Source organism: Schistocerca piceifrons, chromosome 6, assembly GCF_021461385.2.
Source record: "Schistocerca piceifrons isolate TAMUIC-IGC-003096 chromosome 6, iqSchPice1.1, whole genome shotgun sequence".
NCBI classification, from domain to species: Eukaryota; Metazoa; Arthropoda; class Insecta; order Orthoptera; family Acrididae; genus Schistocerca; species Schistocerca piceifrons.
Window position 1 is genome coordinate 416935428 of NC_060143.1, and position 20898 is coordinate 416956325.

Sequence of the window (20898 nt, forward strand, 5' to 3'; positions counted from 1 at the left end):
TAGCTTACGTAAACTGAAAACTTTAGTGGAAAAACTATTGCTGTATATAGACTATAATCATGATTAGTGCAATAATAGCAATTTGAATGCATCTACGTGTAACTGTGCTCGTACAAGTCGGAGAGCATATGATTTTAGCTTGCCGGTACAATTCATACGCAATCGGCGTGAATATAGTGCTGCTGGGCAGACTTCTTTTGTAACGTTCCTTATCAGACACTATACAGACATTCTACCGCTAACTTGGAGTACGAACTTCATCAACGAGCATTTTCAATAGAAGGAGCAGTTACACGTAAGACCATCGCGTTAAACGCAGGCTGTGTTGAAAAATAGGGTTTTGTAACCAAAAGAGTGGGGAATCATATTGTGCATTGCAGTCCTGAATGAAAACCAATTTTCATAATAAGATGTGTTCTATTACTTATTGAAACCCCTAGTTCATATGATGATAACGGGAACCCTTCCAGCACTCGACATTCAGTAATGATCTTCCATTGACAAAGTGTTGTTCCTAATGTACGAGCGAAATTGTGAGAGATATGATTGTGGGCCATAGTATGAACGACATTAGTGCATTCAAGTATGTATTGCAATAACTAAATTAAGAGAGCCTCTAGACTACGTATAAACACACCTACAGCCTTCACAATATGGTTCAAATAATCCACCCACACCGAATGAACGAAATTAGTTGAACAAGAACAATAACCGCTGATTGTGTGAGCCACCATATTGACCAAATCACGGACGCAATGACCAGCGTATAGAATGTGCAGCAATAGTTGAAGTCCGTAGTGCTGATCCGTGGAGGAACACTAAGTCACTCCTTGATCAAAACGTAAATAATCCCCCTAATTTCTTACATACTGCAGATGAAAGTACACTTAAGTACATTTATTTATACACAAAATGAAACTCTTCCACTGTTTCCTCTTACAACATTCATCTCGCCAAAGTGAGATTCTCTTTGAATTTCACTTTTTTACGGTTCTTGAATTTCTCAAATTCGAGCCCTCTCACCTCGTTCACTAACGGACTCCTGCGTTTGCAGACAAAACTTTCAACTACTGCTGGAACCTTTATTTCTTCGTTTACTTCACTTGCAGGCTGCACATTCTTATTTTTGCTCCTCAGTTTCATTATCCATTCTTAGATTCTCGTGAACTACTTCCACTCATCTGTAGGCTTTAAATCGTCCCCAAAATCCTTCGTTTCATCATCCTCGTAAGCATCAAATATATTCTTCCCATCCTCTGTAGTAACGTTGTCATTAGCTGCAACATTCCTACAATTAAGCACATAATTTAAAACTTCGTCTCTCTTAGAAAAAACCTCACTTATTTCCGCAGAATCACTACAAGCCTTATCGCAATTAACTCCATGAACATCAACCGTTAATCCATAAGATTCATTACATAAAACAACCATAAAATCCGGCGATATGTTATGAAAACACTACCAATAACTTTCTTCTCAACCACCTCCGATACACAATACAATTTGCTGCCATTACTTCTTTCCCCATTAGAATTCATATCACACGCCAATTGCGCCAAATTAGGATCTGCCTCTCGCTCCGTTACATTTTCTCTACTCTCAGACACCTCCACTACCTTATGGTTTAGGATACCGTCTAACACATTTTCATCTTGATAGTACCACATCCACTCACAATTCATGTTTTCGTTATAAGCCATCGATTTACTTACATCAATAGAAATAAATGCACAAGTTTCTTCATCCGTGAAATCTCGATCAGTAGCTTCAACCTTCGCAATTTCCGCATCTAAAGCATCACTTTTACCTCCCTTTAATAATAAATCATTCACATTCACCGATACGTAATAAAATTCATCACTGGCGGATGAGATTATTGCTTCGCAATCTTCATTAATACTTTCGCATACTTCCATTGATACACCACGAAATTCATCTCCCGCAGACGGGACCAACAGCTTCGCCGCCTCTACATATAGTTTGGCCTAATTTCTCAGACACAAAATCATCTCATTACTTTCACTTGATTACTATAATTATGGCTTCTGACTAGTACCTCATCAGAATTCGTCTTACATTCCACCTTCACTAAATTCAAGTCCTCCTCAGTCTCTCTTCTGATCAAAGAATTTTCCATCAAACGGATACCATCATTCACTTTCATGTAACAAAATAAATTTTTCGGGCCAATATACTCATTATAGAATGTCTCTAAACACTTCCCTTTCTTGCGCCCTCTTTATGGCTGCGAAGCTTAAAATTATTTCCAATTTTAGTCTTAATTGTTTTAAAATCAAATATTTGTGGCTTCTTTGCCGAATTTTTGACATCCATAGAATTTTTTAAAATAAAATGTTCCTTTCAACGCCTGTTTACTTCGCCACTTCCGGACCTGAGATCCAGCCATCTCTAGTTTTCCGGCCTTCTGGAATTTCACGCGGCTCTTCCTCTCGCATCTTCGTTTCCGGTTTTAATTTCCGTTACGAAAGTTCCAACTTCCAACTTTGTAAATTATCATCACGTTGATAATTATTTCTATTACGATTATTACAATATTGTGGATATTACTAATGTTACCTTTGTGATATCCATTTCCCTGTCTAATGTTCCATTTATTTGGCTTGAATTTCCACGCCTGGTCAAGTTTCTCAATGTAATCTAAATGTTCATCGATGGAATCTGTCGGGCTTCCGACACGATTCCACTGTAAACGTTATGATAAGGGTCTCTTGAGGTTATAATCTCCGTCAGACTCCCAGCCGACGATGTACGAGTATAGTGGTCAGCTTAGCCAGTTCACAATCACAAAAATCCCGCGTTGCTCCATTTCTGTGTTTAAAACGTGGTGCGTTTAGTAACTCATTCTGAAGTCGCGTTTCTTTTTCGTCACTCCAGAATCTTTACAGGAAACAACTCTCAAACGCTTCCTATGCAGTGGATGAAGCACTAAACAGATTCCCTATTATTATTGTACGTTGCCCTCTAATGTCTTTTAGAGAACTTAATTTTTGCCTCTTCTGTCGTTCCTTAATTACCCCACGCAAAACCCATCACAATAATAGCCTGATTCCCTCCTAAGGCATTTAACTCTGCTCGACATCTTTAATCTGCTGTTCCCTCTGAAAAACGAAAAACTTCGTTATTAATCTTTGCATCGAACTGTTGTCTGTTTTTCACCACCTCTTTTTCCCACTATTCCACTCTGCCACACATATTGTTAATAGACTTAGTTGTCACTTCCTCAAGTGTACCTTGCCTAGCACACAATACGTATCAACGCCACCCAGCTCGTAATGTTTCTTTTGCAACTTGTCAACGAAATTTTTTTCCACTTCGTCGACTCTGGTGTAAAGCAGACCTATATCTGCCCTTGAAGCTTCTATTTTTGAATCTATCACTCCTTCTATATCGGATTTAATTTTCTTCATTTCAGCTTTTATACATTCTGCTACTCGTTACTCTACTGAACTTACTTCTGCTTTTCTTGACCCTATCTTTGTGCTGAATACCCCAATTTTAGGGTTCGAGTTTGTCAGAATTTCCTTAATCATGTCATTGAATCACTCACAGTTATATCTCTTTTCTTTGATTTCAGACTATCTACGCCTCTAATATCGTCCCTGTTAATATGACCACATTCAAATTTTTGACTAATTAGCTCAGATACGTATCCGAACCGCACACGTTGGGTGATAGCGTAATCGTTGGAAGTTCCATCGCTTACGTTGGCGCTAGAGGTTCACAGATTTTAACACTGTCGGTCCAAGTACTTCACTTTTCGGTCAGGCTGGCTGCTTCAGCGGTACTGCTGCTGATCGAAGTGTCGATGCTGATATACTCGAACTCGCCGTGGGTGGCACGCGTTGCCGTGGCGGCCACTGCCGCTGCCGCTATGCCGACGTCGAAGTCTCCGCTGCTGATGGCCGCTGCAGTCTCAACTCAGCACGCTTCTGTTTAGCCTTCCACGGCGAACTTCCCCACACCTGGCTTTTTCTACCGATTCTCATTCACGCAACTGCTGCAAAACTTATGCTCAGGGCACCAAACAAAACTGCCTACCATGCAATAGGTTTACGACTTGGATCAGAGTATATTCTGAAGTATTAGACTCACAAGTCCTATTTTAAAGGAATTAGACTCACACCACGGACGAGCCTCCGACTGGGATGGTACCTAAAGCCTACATCTACATCTACATCTACATGGATAATCGGCAAATCACATTTAAGTGCCTGGCAGAGAGTTCATTGAACCACCTTCTCGACTCTCTACTATACCAATCTCGTATAACGCGCGGAAAGAATGAACACCTATATCTTTCCGTACGCGCTCTGATTTCCCTTATTTTATGGTGGTGATCGTTCCTCCCTATGTAGGTCGGTGTCAACAAAATATTTTCGCATTCAGAGGAGAAAGTTGGCGATTGGAATTTCGTGAGAAGATACCGTCGCAACGAAAAACGCCTTTCTTTTCATGATTTCCAGCCCAAATACTGAATCATTTCAGTGACACTCCCTCCCATATTTTGCGATAATACAAAACGTGCTGCCTTTCTTTGAACTTTTTCGATGTACTTTGTCAGTCCTATCTGGTAAGGATCCCACACCGCGCAGCAGTATTCTAAAAGAGGATAGACAATCGTAGTGTAGGCAGTCTCCTTAGTGGGTCTGTTACGTTTTCTGAGTGTCCTGCCAATAAAACGCAGTCTTTGCTTAGTCTGCACCACCACATTTTCCATGTGTTCCTTACAATTTAAATTGTTCGTAATTGTAATATCTAGCTATTTAAATGAATTTATAGCTTTTAGATTAGACTGATTTGTCGTGTAACCGAAGTTTAACGAGTTCCTTTTAGCACTCATGTTAATGACCTCACACTTTTAGTTATTTACGTTCAGCGGCCAATTTTCGCAAAATTCAGATATCTTTTCTAAATCGTTTTGCAATGTTTTTTGATCTTCTGATGACTTTATTAGTCGATAAACGACATCATCATCTGCAAACAACCTAAGATTGCTGCTCAGATTGTCTCTTAAATCGTTTATAAGGAACAGCAAAGGGGCTATAACACTGCCGCGTGGGTTTAGCCGAGCGGTCTGGGCGCTACAGTCATGCACTGTGCGGCTGGTAACGGCGAAGGTTCGAGTCCTCCCTCGGGCATGGGTTTGTGTGTTTGTCCTTAGGATAATTTAGATTAGGTAGTGTGTAAGCTAAGGGACTGATGATCTTAGCAGTTAAGTCCCTTAAGATTTCACACACATTTGAACATTTTTTTGCTACAACACTACCTTGGGGAACGCCAGAAATCACTTCCGTTTTACTCGATGGCTTTCCATCAATTACTACGAACTGTAGCCTCTCCGATAGGAAATCACAAATCCAGTCACATAACTGAGACGATATTCCATAAGCACGCTATTTCACTACGAGCCGCTTGTGTCGTACAGTGTCAAAAGCCTTCCGGAAATCCAGAAATACGGAATCGATCTGAAATCCCTTGTCAATAGCACTCAACACTTCATGTGAATAAAGAGCTAGTTGAGTTTCACAGGAACGATGTTTTCTAAATCTATGTTGACTGTGCGTCAATAGACCGTTTTCTTCGAGGTAATTCATAATGTTTGAACACAACATATGTTCTAAAATCCTGCTGCATATCGACGTTAACGATATCGGCCTGTAATTTAGCGGATTACTCCTACTACGTTTCTTGAATATTGGTGTGACCTGTGCAACTTTCTAGTCTTTGGGTACGGATCTTTCGTCGAGCGATCGGTTGTATACGATTGTTAAGTATGGAACCTAATTGGTATACAGTCTGGACCAGAAGATTTACTTTTATTAAGTGATTTAAGTTGCTTCACTACTCCGAGGATATCTACTTCTACGTTACTCATGTTGGCAGTCCATACGAGCAAACCAGATGCGTATTTACCTGTTGCTGCCCGTTCTTTTAAGTAATAGGACTATGCACGGCTCTGTTTCAAAAGAATAGTTCGATATAGTCATAGGGTGGAGCTGCGCACGTCTGCTTTCATGTCCCGCAGGTAATTCGCTGCAAATAATGACCGAAGCTCGGACACTGGAGTAATTTAGTATATGCGTCGGCTAGAATTGCAAGTTAATAAAATACACAGAAATATAAAATAAAAGATAAATGAATAATTTAATAAAAAGATTTTTATTCGAACGTCTGTGACTGATTAAGATGGCAGAGAATGATGTTTATCCAAGAAAGGGCATCTCAAAAACTGTAAGTGGTCCTGTGATATTCAGTTAAGATATTGACAGAAAATACCCTTATTAAATTCAGTAAAGTTCCGTTGAGAGAATTGCGAGAAAGGCAGCCAAACTAAACAGTCATCAAAGAGAACTACGAGAAAGTCAGCCAAACTAAATAGTCATCAAAGACTTGCAAAAACTAAGTCCATTTTGTGATCACAATACATGACAGATTCTCCAGCTTAAAATAGTTTAGAGTTCAACATTATGATAATTATTAAAAGGTGGCAATTTTATTTAAGCATCGTTTTTTACTCTTTCGATTGTTGCGAGTCAGTGATAGTCCAATGCTGCTCGCTTTGAAGAATTTTGTAATAATTATTTGGTCCAGGAAACACTTTTGCGATCACGGTTGCGATTTAGACGGTATTCGCGTAATTGTACTGATTAAAAGTTATCGTTTCCGAAAGACGCAGCTTCGATTAAAGCTGTGTGCACTTTTGCGCGTAAGATGAAAATATTCATAACACGTCGCGTAACAAAAAGAAACATGCGAATCACAACCGTGATCAAACGAAGAAAAAATATGATAACATGAATGTTCTTCGCTGCTATTCAGGACAGGCTCAGATTAGACCTTGCAATTTTTAGTTATAGGACATGACAAGACGTTACACTTGGGAGATATCTGTTTTGAATAAATTGTATTTACCTTCTCTCTCTCTCCTTTTTACAGCCTTTATACCTTCACATCGATTAAGAAACTATTCCTTCTGTACCGACCAGTACGAGAACAAAATTCAGACTCAACAAAATGTCTTACATCGAATTATTACATGCTTAACCCTTAACAATCATATTTAGTTTCGTAGTACAAACAATGCTAATTTATTCCGTGCACTAGAAAGTCTTTGATACACTGAGCACAAAAATGAAAATAATAAAATTATAATTACATTTTTAATATCATGCATACTTCTTTAAATCATGAAAATAAGGTTTGACATCGTCGTAATGTCAATTTTCATCGTTGTAGCACTACAAAGTGAACGTGTTAATATATATTACCTAACCATGCTACTCACATAAAGTACACACTGTAACAAATTTATCCTTCCACACAGGTTTATTTTTCGATTCTTAACCCCACTGGCACACACAGCTAATGTACATAACCTATCAGCTGATGTATAAGTAACTGTATAATGCACCTGATGATGGCAGCATGCTGCTGAAATGCATTGTGCTAATAAAATATTAGTAAAAAGTGACTGCAGCAGTATATAATTATTCAACATGATCTTATAATACAGTCGGAGACCTCAAACAACATCCATATAACATGTATAAATTAAATTAAACTTAAAGACCACTCCTTTGTTCATACCATTTCCGTGTTGTCATCATGACGTAATACAACCAGTCAGATTCCGTCCTGCAGGTATAATAGTGAGGTGCTCGCCAGTTCACGACAGTCTAACATCTGACGTTGATGATGGAGGCAGCTATAGAAAGCTTGGAATTTTATCCGAATAAGACGTGGCAACTAAACCGAGAACTTTTAATACAAAATCACTACTAACAGTGAATGCGGTTGCGCCTCTCTGAAGGGGATCGCTGTAAAGAGTGTAGAAACCTAGATTTTAATAGTGGCATCTTTCAGCTGAGATGTTATGTCACAGAAAGTTGTTGAAGATTAGGCAGACTGATCTAAAGATAATAAGTGAGAAGGTTCTTCACAGAATTGGGGAGCAGAGGAACGTGTAGAACATATTTGACTGTAAGAGGAGGCAGGATTATAGGATATCCGTTGAGACATCAACGGGTAAGACCTGTAGGGGCAGACAGAGGTTGGAATACAACAAACAACTAACAGTAATTCAGACCGGCCGTAGAAGCCTTCGCACTTTTGTCCGTAATGCTGTTGGCGACTCACTGACTATGCATGATCTTACTATGTTCTACATGGAAGAGCTGCAGGTTTTTTCGTTTGTTGTTCTATGACGTAATGTTGGTGTATAGGATCTACTGGTCACAAACCTATTGAAAGATATGGTGGAAAAATACTTGTATAGTAATCCGTGTTGCACAACACACTTCTGACTGTACATTATCGAGGGACTCTTAATTACCTTTCAGAAAGGTGATTGTTCTGGAAGTTCACGTACCCCAATAAATGGAGGCAAACAATAGGGCATTGCACCACTCGCAGACAGAAACAAATATTTGGCTCCTACATGACCCTACGAAGTTTGGCGATTGGGATCTGGCGACAGAGAAATTGGTTTCCGCACAATGCTAGACAGTGGAGTGATGGTAAGCTGCCGACTTGTGTATTTGTTCCGCACAATGCTGGGTAGTCGTGATAAGAACTTGACAGTACAATAACGGGTACCTGTCAACAACCGAGCGAGGTGGCGCAGTGGTTAGCACACTGGACTCGCATTCGGGAGGACGACGGTTCAATCCCGTCTCCGGCCATCCTGATTTAGGTTTTCCGTGATTTCCCTAAATCGTTTCAGACGAATGCCGAGATGGTTCCTTTGAAAGGGCACGGCCGATTTCCTTCCCAATCCTTCCCTAACCCGAGCTTGAGCTCCGTCTCTAATGACCTCGTTGTCGACGGGACGTTAAACACTAACCACCACCACCACCACCTGTCAACACGTGCATTTCTAAACAACGTTAGGCGACTGCAACTTGCTGATTGCGGTATACATTCACTTACAACGCTCACCAGTGTGATGATCAGAACCTGGTGACATGTATCACTTTAGACGGTGTCGTTATGGGAACCAGTTAACGTGTGTATTCATTTGCACACAACACCACAGAATCTGCTGATTTGAACATTGTGGAAGAAATATTGCTTTGTAATGGGGACCTGTCGGCTTGGTTATTAGTCCCCATACATTGCTAGAAGTGCGGTGACCAGAATAAACGGCGGTGCTGGCTCCCCCACAACGCTAGACAGTACGATGATTGGAACGTAGTAAGGGAGATATAGCCTCCCACACGATCTTAGACAGTGCGGCGATCGGAATGTGCCAGTTGCGGTATTGCTACACGGTATTGCGGTGAACACGAAGCTCCATGCACACTGTTGAAAGGACGTTGATTTAATGCATTCTTTAGTGAAAGCAGAGCTGTAACGTCCTACTTCCTTTTCAAAAAATCATACTGACTGTGCGTTGGAGACAGAAAAATGGTTCAAATCGCTCTGACCGCTATGGGACTTAACTTCTGAGGTCATCAGTCCTCTAGAACGTAGAACTACTTAAACCTAACTACCCTAAGCACATCACACACATCAATGCTCGAGGCAGGAATCGAACCTGAGAGCGTAGCGGTGGCGCGGTTCCAGGCTGTAGCGCCTAAAACTACTCGGCCACCCCGGCCGGCGTCGGAGACAGAACAGCTGTTAAATAGTAAATGTTTTCTTTATGAGGAGAAAATACTTAGCCAAATCCATTTGAGTAATATCAATTCCTTATCGAACCCAGACCTGGCAACTGCTCCTTCCTGTCTTCAGACCATACAGACAATGTGCCGGAAGAACCCTCCGAGGTAATAGCTAGGAAGTGGCCAGAAATAAAATTTGAAAGGCGGTCCAATTATGACTCTCAAGAAATTGGTTTTTGTTAAAGTAGTTTTCGGCGTTTATAGCATTATAAAACAACTACAAATGGTACCATGTCACGACACGTAAGTTATAAAGCATGGTATTCTTGTTGGGTTATGCGCTACTTCACAACAATGGAAGCGACGCATATGACTGCTAACATACATTGACACACTTTACTCGTGGTAGGTCTGACGAATAGAAGTAAGAGTGCCTAGTGCATAGCACAATGTCATCCAAACCAGAACAAGAGTACAGCTGTGTCCTGTGATAAATGATGTCGTGTCATACGCTAGACCCACTTTCTTTCACAGTGCTAATATATAACATACACTCCTGGAAATTGAAATAAGAACACCGTGAATTCATTGTCCCAGGAAGGGGAAACTTTATTGACACATTCCTGGGGTCAGATACATCACATGATCACACTGACAGAACCACAAGCACATAGACACAGGCAACAGAGCATACACAATGTCGGCACTAGTACAGTGTATATCCACCTTTCGCAGCAATGCAGGCTGCTATTCTCCCATGGAGACGATCGTAGAGATGCTGGATGTAGTCCTGTGGAACGGCTTGCCATGCCATTTCCACCTGGCGCCTCAGTTGGACCAGCGTTAGTGCTGGACGTGCAGACCGCGTGAGACGACGCTTCATCCAGTCCCAAACATGCTCAATGGGGGACAGATCCGGAGATCTTGCTGGCCAGGGTAGTTAACTTACACCTTCTAGAGCACGTTGGGTGGCACGGGATACATGCAGACGTGCATTGTCCTGTTGGAACAGCAAGTTCCCTTGCCGGTCTAGGAATGGTAGAACGATGGGTTCGATGACGGTTTGGAGGTACCGCGCACTATTCAGTGTCCCCTCGACGATCACCAGTGGTGTACGGCCAGTGTAGGAGATCGCTCCCCACACCATGATGCCGGGTATTGGCCCTGTGTGCCTCGGTCGTATGCAGTCCTGATTGTGGCGCTCACCTGCACGGCGCCAAACACGCATACGACCATCATTGGCACCAAGGCAGAAGCGACTCTCATCGCTGAAGACGACACGTCTCCATTCGTCCCTCCATTCACGCCTGTCGCGACACCACTGGAGGCGGGCTGCACGATGTTGGGGCGTGAGCGGAAGACGGCCTAACGGTGTGCGGGACCGTAGCCCAGCTTCATGGAGACGGTTGCGAATGGTCCTCGCCGATACCCCAGGAGCAACAGTGTCCCTAATTTGCTGGGAAGTGGCGGTGCGGTCCCCTACGGCACTGTGTAGGATCCTACGGTCTTGGCGTGCATCCGTGCGTCGCTGCGGTCCGGTCCCAGGTCGACGGGCACGTGCACCTTCCGCCGACCACTGTCGACAACATCGAAGTACTGTGGAGACCTCACGCCCCACGTGTTGAGCAATTCGGCGGTACGTCCACCCGGCCTCCCGCATGCCCACTATACGCCCTCGCTCAAAGTCCGTCAACTGCACATACGGTTCACGTCCACGCTGTCGCGGCATGCTACCAGTGTTAAAGACTGCGATGGAGCTCCGTATGCCACGGCAAACTGGCTGACACTGACGGCGGCGGTGCACAAATGCTGCGCAGCTAGCGCCATTCGACGGCCAACACCGCGGTTCCTGGTGTGTCCGCTGTGCCGTGCGTGTGATGATTGCTTGTACAGCCCTCTCGCAGTGTCCGGAGCAAGTATGGTGGGTCTGACACACCGGTGTCAATGTGTTCTTTTTTCCATTTCCTGGAGTGTATTTTAAAATTATGGACACGTATTGGCAGCCAACCCTTGAAGCAGTAATAGGGGAGGTACTGCAGTCCGCACTGTGCAGGGCACCGGTGGGCCACTGATGCGAATGGCCAGCTATGTAAACAGTATGACCAGCTATGTAAACAGTGCATTATGGAACAGCTGTTGCGAGATTTAAATTCCCGCCGCCGATATCTATACACGGAGACGGACTGTGATACATCGGTCTTCACTAGAAGATGGAAAGGGAGAGTAACCTTTCACGATGTAACTCTCAGACTGTGCTTTATGCAGCAAAAAACTGGTGAAAAATTTATCGCATGACGTAAAAACAATTAAAAAGAAGTAAAATCTCTCACACGATGAGCCATGGCCGGCTAGCATTGATACCGCTTGTTCTTTGGCATTTTGTCGCAATCTAGTGACGTCTTATTTCTGCCTGAGTTACTACCATAACGAGTTGCTGACTTGCCTCTGTCAGTGGCAACAGCAGCGCTTATCGATACTAGTACTGCTGTACCATCTTTGGTGTGACCGCTACATTTCCGTGTGGTGGTGTGTGTGGCAGTCGGTCGGTTGGGACAGAGCAGCGAGGACGTCTCCGCAGTGTGAGGTCAGGCAAGGGGAACTGGCGGCGTGCACGCGCAGTCCAGTTGTGAGGCGCTAGCTGCGAGAGCTGCAAAGTTCGTTGCCCACCGAACCTGGCCGCTGAAGTTGAGTGGTCAGTTAACCTGTTACGAAATTTCAACTGCTGTGACATCTCTTCGTTCATTGCCCCTTGTTGCTTCCTGGGCCGTACCAGCTAGCAGCAACGTATGGTGTGTTGGATTCGGCGGAAGTTTGCACCCGACTTCCTGCACGGTCTTTAACTATTAAATTGGTTTTACGTGAAATATTTTTAAGATAAGGCCCTCAGTCGTCTTAAATTAAATTTTGAAGATTCATTTGTTTAAAACGAATTTTTATTTCTTTTTTAAAGTTGCTCTATCCGAAATTCCTTTTATCGAGGCCCTAAGCCGTGAGTTGTTCAATGTCTTGTGTGTGGCCTTCAGCTGAGTATTTACGTGAAATATTTTTATGTAAGCCCAAAGAAAGCAGGTGTTGACAGATGTGAAAATTACCGAACTATCAGCTTAATAAGTCACAGCTGCAAAATACTAACACGAATTCTTTACAGACGAATGGAAAAACTAGTAGAAGCCTACCTCGGGGAAGATCAGTTTGGATTCCGTAGAAACACGGGAACACGTGAGGCAATACTGACCTTACGACTTATCTTAGAAGAAAGATTAAGGAAAGGCAAACCTACGTTTCTAGCATTTGTAGACTTAGAGAAAGCTTTTGACAATGTTGACTGGAATACTCTCTTTCAAATTCTAAAGGTGGCAGGGGTAAAATACAGGGAGCGAAAGGCTATTTACAATTTGTACAGAAACCAGATGGCAGTTATAAGAGTCGAGGGACATGAAAGGGAAGCAGTGGTTGGGAAGGGAGTAAGACAGGGTTGTAGCCTCTCCCCGATGTTGTTCAATCTGTATATTGAACAAGCAGTAAAGGAAACAAAAGAAAAATTCGGAGTAGGTATTAAAGTTCATGGAGTAGAAATAAAAACTTTGAGGTTCGCCGATGACATTGTAATTCTGTCAGAGACAGCAAAGGACCTGGAAGAGCAGTTGAATGGAATGGACAGTGTCTTGAAAGGAGGATATAAGATGAACATCAACAAAAGCAAAACAAGGATAATGGAATGTAGTCTAATTAAGTCAGGTGATGCTGAGGGAATTAGATTAGGAAATGAGACACTTAAAGTAGTAAAGGAGTTCTGCTATTTGGGGAGCAAAATAACTGATGATGGTCGAAGTAGAGAGGATATAAAATGTAGGCTGGCAATGGCAAGGAAAGCGTTTCTGAAGAAGAGAAATTTGTTAACATCCAGTATTGATTTAAGTGTCAGGAAGTCATTTCTGAAAGTATTCGTATGGAGTGTAGCCATGTATGGAAGTGAAACATGGACGATAAATAGTTTGGACAAGAAGAGAATAGAAGCTTTCGAAATGTGGTGCTACAGAAGAATGCTGAAGATTAGATGGGTAGATCACATAACTAATGAGGAAGTATTGAATAGGATTGGGGAGAAGAGAAGTTTGTGGCACAGCTTGACCAGAAGAAGGGATCGGTTGGTAGGACATGTTCTGAGGCATCAAGGGATCACCAGTTTTGTATGGGAGGGCAGCGTGGAGGGTAAAAATCGTAGAGGGAGACCAAGAGATGAATACACTAAGCAGATTCAGAAGGATGTAGGTTGCAGTAGGTACTGGGAGATGAAAAAGCTTGCACAGGATAAAGTAGCATGGAGAGCTGCATCAAACCAGTCTCAGGACTGAAGACCACAACAACAACAACAAAACAACAAGCTGCGTGTAATCTATAAAGCAATTTTTTATAACTTGTGTTAAGGCCTTCAGCCATTCTTGTTTTGGGTGTGGTTTTGGGTCTTCAGTCCAGGCGGTATCTCATGTTTCCTTAACCAGGCCTGCAGCCACATTGTTTTATTTTGATCCTTTTAAGGCAATGTGTAATTAAATGGTTCTTACGAAAATAAAAGTTTGTGTGTTTTGTGCAAGTGACAGTAACTCATTACGGCCCCCCTCCACAACCAGAAACTGATCCGCTCTGTCCTGGTAGACCAGATTTCACACGATGACATAATGCCGAAATTAGTTATATAGTTCTACATAAAAATGATAATTTGAATAAGGCGTGCATTAGTTTTCCAAACAGACGGAAAGAAAGGCATACATGGGCGTAGTTAAAAGTAAATCATCTTCCGAATGACTAAGAAATGCTAAATATAAACACTCCTTTATCTAAAAACGTATGTTGATAAAATTCGTTTCTCATTGAACCCACTACTGCTTTCCCAGTCATTTCCTTTTCATAAAGCGGAGTGTTGAAAGTTGTCTGTTTTCGTACAACTTTCATACAACAATTTGTTATTTTTCACATTTTTAATAGTTCAGCGCATTTGCAAAAGTAGGGGTACAACAAAGATGCTATTCTGCTGTAATATCGATTGGAAAGAGCTTAGATACCTGCGGGGTAGTCTGTGAGTTTTTTGGGGAAGTTACCAGAACTCTACCGGCCGCGTTAAGACCCTAGGCTTGGGCTTCGAATAGACCACACTTGTACACCGCTGGGTAGAGAGATAGGACGGGTTTTGGTGTCGAATGCCGAATGTAGAGCACGCTGGTCGGTGAAGTGGTGAGATTTTCGGCTGGGTGCTATAAATACACACGTGCTATGTGATCATACATGAGGTCTGTGGTTCGCGCTTACCTAATTTCGTGACTTGCTTAGCGCAATTGGTTTAAATTTTAAGAGGTGGCCTCTTAGTGTCTTCGTGAGTTCATTTGGAATCTGCCCGCTATTAATCTATCCGAATGGTGCTACAATCAGTTAAGTCAAGTATCTTTGTGAACGCTTCGCAACATGTAGGCACATTTAGGCTACCTGCGTGCCATGTGTTTCTCAGGCTCATGTAATACCTGTTTCGTTGTGACTTATTCAGTTTCCTGGGATCAGTTAGGACAAATCATGTAGTCCCTAGTCCAGGGACCTTATCAGAACTCGAACATCTGTGCCGTGTACATGCAGACTGACGCAACAAATGGAAATGAGTACCTATTTTTTGAAGAGCTTCGGCAACGCTGTTCGAGTTAAGGATGAGTACCAAGGGGGTTGAATCATGGATAGGAATTTGGATTAAGGAGCGAAGTGTGCAATGGTAGTGCGTGCAGTTTGGAAAATCCACTGTGCAAGGGTAGCGATGTGGTTAGCGCACCTGCATGGTAAGCAGGAAACGCAATTTTTAATCCCGGTCTTCGTACAAATTTTCGTTCGTCACTAGTCTGCATACACACGTTAACTATATAAATTTACATTCAAATACTGTCTACAATCAGTCTCGTTTCCACGCATTTTCCTTTTAAGACGAATATACTGATTTGTATGTAACAGTTGGTACATCACACGATTGCATTGTGGCTGTTTTTCGGACATGCCCGAAACAACAGACACCACGCATTCATATAAATTATTCGCCTATATGGGCAACACATCCATCTTCTTCTGTGCTGATGCACAGACAAGTCCGACCTCCTGCGGGGATCTCTGGTCAGCGAGAATGGAGTACATGGATAGGGATTGCGGATAGGTAGCTCCAGGTGGAAATGTGGGTCGGCCGAGAGACGGGTCGAGTTAGTGCAGGCGATTGTTGTAAACACGCGCAGAGGTTAATGCAATTGCGTAGCCAGCAGGAGATCCCGGGTTGGAATCCCGGTCGGTCATACATTATCACTCGTCGTCGCTGATTCCGCATCATGTCTCTATGCAGCTGACATCACTGGTCTCTTCCCTTTCCTTCATCACCCCCCCCCCCTCCTCCACCTTCAATGTACACATAATTGGTACGTTATCATTTGATGCGAAAATGTGGCAAAACTTCACTATTATCTCATACCACTTTACATCAACGTTAACTGAGTGTTCAATGCGGCTGACTTCCAAGCTGAGGACCTGCGTTCGATACCCGGTACTGCTACCGATTTTTCTCTGGTGTGAGGGTTGGAACGAGGTGCGGTCGGCCTCGTGAGGGCAAGTGAATAACTACTTTACCGAGCAGTAGCGGCCCCTGTTCACGAAAATAGATAACGGCAGGGAGTGCGATGTGCTAACTGCTGGCACCTTCGCACCGCAGTCCAGTGATAGAGGATGACGTGGCAGTCTGTCGGCATCGGTATATCTTCCGAGGCTTTTAGACACAGTTTAAGTTACACGTGATGCACGTCAACAACAACGATATTCTCTATGAATATAGTATTGTTATTTACATTTCTGTGTTCGCCTTTCGCTGTGGCCGAGCGGTTCTAGGTGATTCAGTCCGGAACAGCGCTGCTGCTGCGATCGCAGGTTCGAATCCTGCCTCTTGCATCGCTGTATGTGATGTGCTTGGGTTAGCTAGGTTTAAGTAGTTGTACGTCCAGGGGACTGATGATCTCAGATGTTAAGTGCCATAGTGCTTAGAGCCATTTGAACCTTTTTTTTTTTCGCCTTTCAGCAGTTTAGCTGCTGGAACTGATACGGGAAGCAGAGACACAATGCCTGTACGCCAGAATGTGTGGCTATTTAATTTCTCTTGCTTTATATATTGTTACAACAAATAGGAAGGACATTCGTATCGCACAGTGGATGGTTATAACCCCCCTCCACTCCCGTTTTATACTTGTGCGCTGGTACGATCGCTTACACTTAGTTGAACCAAGTTACATTTTCCTAAGCCTATTATAAAGTAAATGTATACTGCCTACATAAACAAATGGTTCAAATGGCTCTAAGCACTATGGGACTTAACATCTGAGATCATCAGTCCCCTGGACGTACAACTACTTAAACCTAACTAAGCCAAGGACATCACATACAGCGATGCCAGAGGCAGGATTCGAACCTGCGACCGTAGTAGCAGCGCGGTTCCGGAGTAAAGCGCCACGCCTACATGAAACTTTCCCGTCAAATTGCGTTATTTAATTTAATTCTCGGGTCAAAATTTACTGTCGGTTTTCAGATCAAGATTTACATGGATTTACTATCACCGGCAATTCATTTTTCAAACCTAACCGTAGCCTATACGTAGGAGGTAGGGGGAGACATCTGAGATAACAGTGAGGAGATAGCAGTAGTGAACAAAGGGCTATATTGGTATTCCAGGAGTGCGATACACAGAAAGGAGAGGAAGCGTCACAAGAAGTTTATTAGTCTCCGCATGTCTCATTGACGGACGGATCCCGTCGACATGCTGGTTACAGCTCCGTAGGAAGGAAGTGGTAATCCTCAGGGCAGCGGACAGCGCCCTGCCCTTCGGCTCCCTGGCCTGCCGCCGCTTATCGGGGCGGCTCAGGCTATCTGCCACACGTGCCCTCAGCCCTTTCTGCTCGGACCCGCTATCTCCGCCCACACACGCTCTGCCAATGTGAGACCCGACGCACGGCTCGACGTGGCCCGACACCCGAATTACGTGCGGCACGCAACTGGTCAATCCGCGGCTTATCTCGGCCCGCAGTGGGACACACCTTGTAGCCGGCAAGCGTCTGCTGCCTGTCTGCGGACCGCCCACTGACTTTCAGTCGTATGCCACTCCACTTCCGAATGTTTCTCTCATTTTTATTATTCTCCTTTTTCAGTTACATCCTGTATGGCTGCCGTTCCTCTTTCTTGCATTAAGTTTTTGTTGGAAGTAGCGTGGAAGACAGTGAACGTACATTCGTAGGGGAGGGGTTCAAATCGACGTTCATTCGTCTAGATGTTCAGTTCCCGTGATTTCAACAGATTATGAGAGCTTTATGCTATCAGAGGACTTCCGCTAGTAATCTGTGGACTCGTGAACAGCCCTGGCAGTGTCCGAGAGTGGGCAAGATCCAGAATGAGATTATCGCTCTGCAGCGGAGTGTGCGCTGATATGAAACTTCCTGGCAGATTAAAACTGTGTGCCGGACCGAGACTCGAACTCGGGACCTTTGCCTTTCGTGGGCAAGTGCTATACCTACTGAGATACCCTAGCACGACTCACGCCACGTCCTCACAGCTTTACTTCCGCCACTACCTCGTCTCCTATTTCCCAAACTTTACAGAAGCTATTCTGCGAACCATGCAGGACTAGCAGTTTCTTTCAGGAGTGCTAGTCCTGCATGGTGCGCAGGAGAGCTTCTGTAAAATTTTGGAGGTAGGAGACGAGGTACTGGCAGAAGTAAAGCTGTGAGGACGAGGCGTGAGTCGTGCTTGGGTAGCTCAGCTGGTAGAGCACTTGCCCACGAAAGGCAAAGGTCCCGAGTTCGAGTCTCGGCCCGGCACATAGTTTCAATCTGCCAGGAAGTTTCAGTGGGCAAGATGTTAGTTGCGCTCTGCGAGTATAGACCTGTCATGTACACGGCAACCTCCAACTTCTGAGAGCTGCTCTCCGTAACCCTTTGATGAGAAAAACTGTACCGTCGTCGTTGGGGAGACTAGGGCACTCGGAGAGTACTGAGTAGCCATATTGTGTCACAAATTTGTACTGTATTTCATAGTTTGTACCCCACAACATCTTCGTAGTATGCAAGGTGTAACAAAAGTGTATGGCACAAATTTCAGTACACATTGATCACACGTGTACGAAGAAACTATAAGAACATGGGTCTGGAAACACTTCGTATCCATGTTACAACTCATTTTCTCCAACAAATTAATCATGGGAAACACACAGTCGGCCTGTGTGGACAGACGTTTATCCTCACGTAAATACTGAAGCAAGAAATCGATAAAGATTTTCTGATAATGTTTGGGCCGGAATTGTTGGTGACTGTTCGTCAGCCGACTCGACTGAATCGAATTATCGAGTAGTCCTACTTTCCTACGTAGCACATGGGTTCGCGTCATCGTATTTTCTACGTTTCTGTCTGGCACCTACTGTAGATTGCTAGCATATACGAACGAGAAAAGTCGTGAATATGACGTTTTGTTATTAAAAATAGGCTAATCGGAGATATTCTTCAATACAAGCTAACGAGCATAAACACCCTTAATGATCGTGATTCTGTTATGGAAGCGTTGCCTGTTTGTCCTCGATCTGACAATCCTATTTTGTACACGCTGTACAAAATATTTGCTTGTCTACCTGCATCTATTGCTACAGTAGAAAGAAGTTTTCCAACATTGAAGCGTACAAAGACGTGGCTGACGTCGACAGTGAAGGAGGATCGACTTAATGGCTTAGCTCTGTTGAACACTCAACCTCACATTGATTGTCCTATTGACAATGTAATTAAACAATTTGCCAGGAAGAACACGCCCATAGAATTCATCATTTGAGGAAGAGAAGCACAATTGTAACTTTTTTTATATCGTAAGATGGCATTGTCTAGTATATGTGGAAATGTTTAAACAAAACTTTCTTAAACTTTGCATATGACTTGATTATTTTTTATTACGGTAAAAATAAAGGTACCGGTAGCTCAAGATGCCATTAGCGCCCATCCTTGACGTTTTTCTGTATCTGTGCGACAGAACATGTTCTTTATGCACGATGGAGCACCCCCTCATTTTAGAGTTATCGTCTATCCTCTTCTACATAACAGATTCGGTAACGGATGGATAGGCAGAGTTGGACCATTTACCTTGCCTGCACGCTCTCCGGACCTAAGCCCACTAGACTTTTATTTGTGAGGGCATTTGAAAGCTTTTTTTTTTTTTTTACGGAACCCCAGTACAAGATATTCAGAGTCTCCTTGTCCATATTATGGAAGGCTGCGAAACCATACGCACTACTCCAGGGATGCGTCAGTGTATCCGAAATTCACTACGACCGCGGGTTTATGCATTTATCAATGCCCATGGATGGCATATTGAACATCTGAGAGGAAGAGTTGCATAATATGCTGGTGAGTTCTGTTTGCGTGTCCTGTACATGTTTTTTGCACCATGTATTTTGTCTTTCTCATGCACACAGGAAATAAAGGTACTCACGAAACTACTTCTAACATGTTTCTAAGCGAAGAAATCACCTATTTTACTTTCTAAAGAACAGTACGAGCAGCTAACCTATCTCGAAATTTCTATAACCAAACAATGCTACACAACAAATAACATTTAAAAATACCATAGACGTATTATACAGAATTAACAAACGCAAATAAAAATTTGTCACTGAAGAGAATTAGATTCCACGCGACCACTGAAGAACGATTGAGGACTAGCGCGCTAAGCACCGTGCCTCATTAACACTGCAACAAGCCATAGCGTAAACGTGTACCAATGTTGTCGAGACAATATGAGACTAATGTCGCCACTGATACGCAATGTGAGTGAATATCACCTATGTTCGGACAAAAAAAATAACGAATAAAGATGCCAGGAAGTGTCCTCGGGACGAAGCTGTGCATTTAATTAGTTTGTACGAGAAAAGACTAGCGTTGTGGAATCCACACTTCCTGAACTACAGGAACTGCGATACGAAGGAAAATTTGTTGGCTGAGATGGCTACAGCTTTTAACACTTACGCAGAAGAAATTTAATAGCATATCGACAATTCAAAGAATCAAGCAAAGTCCTTTTAATTAACACAGAGAAACAAGTGAAGTTATGTTTGAAAATAAATTTTCGGAATCATAAAATTGCCTTTTAACTTCAAGTAACGCCGCTGTCGTTATAATTTTATATGACGTATTTATTGGCAATCTTATTACGTCGGGTGTTGAAGAACAGATGTTCAGGAAAT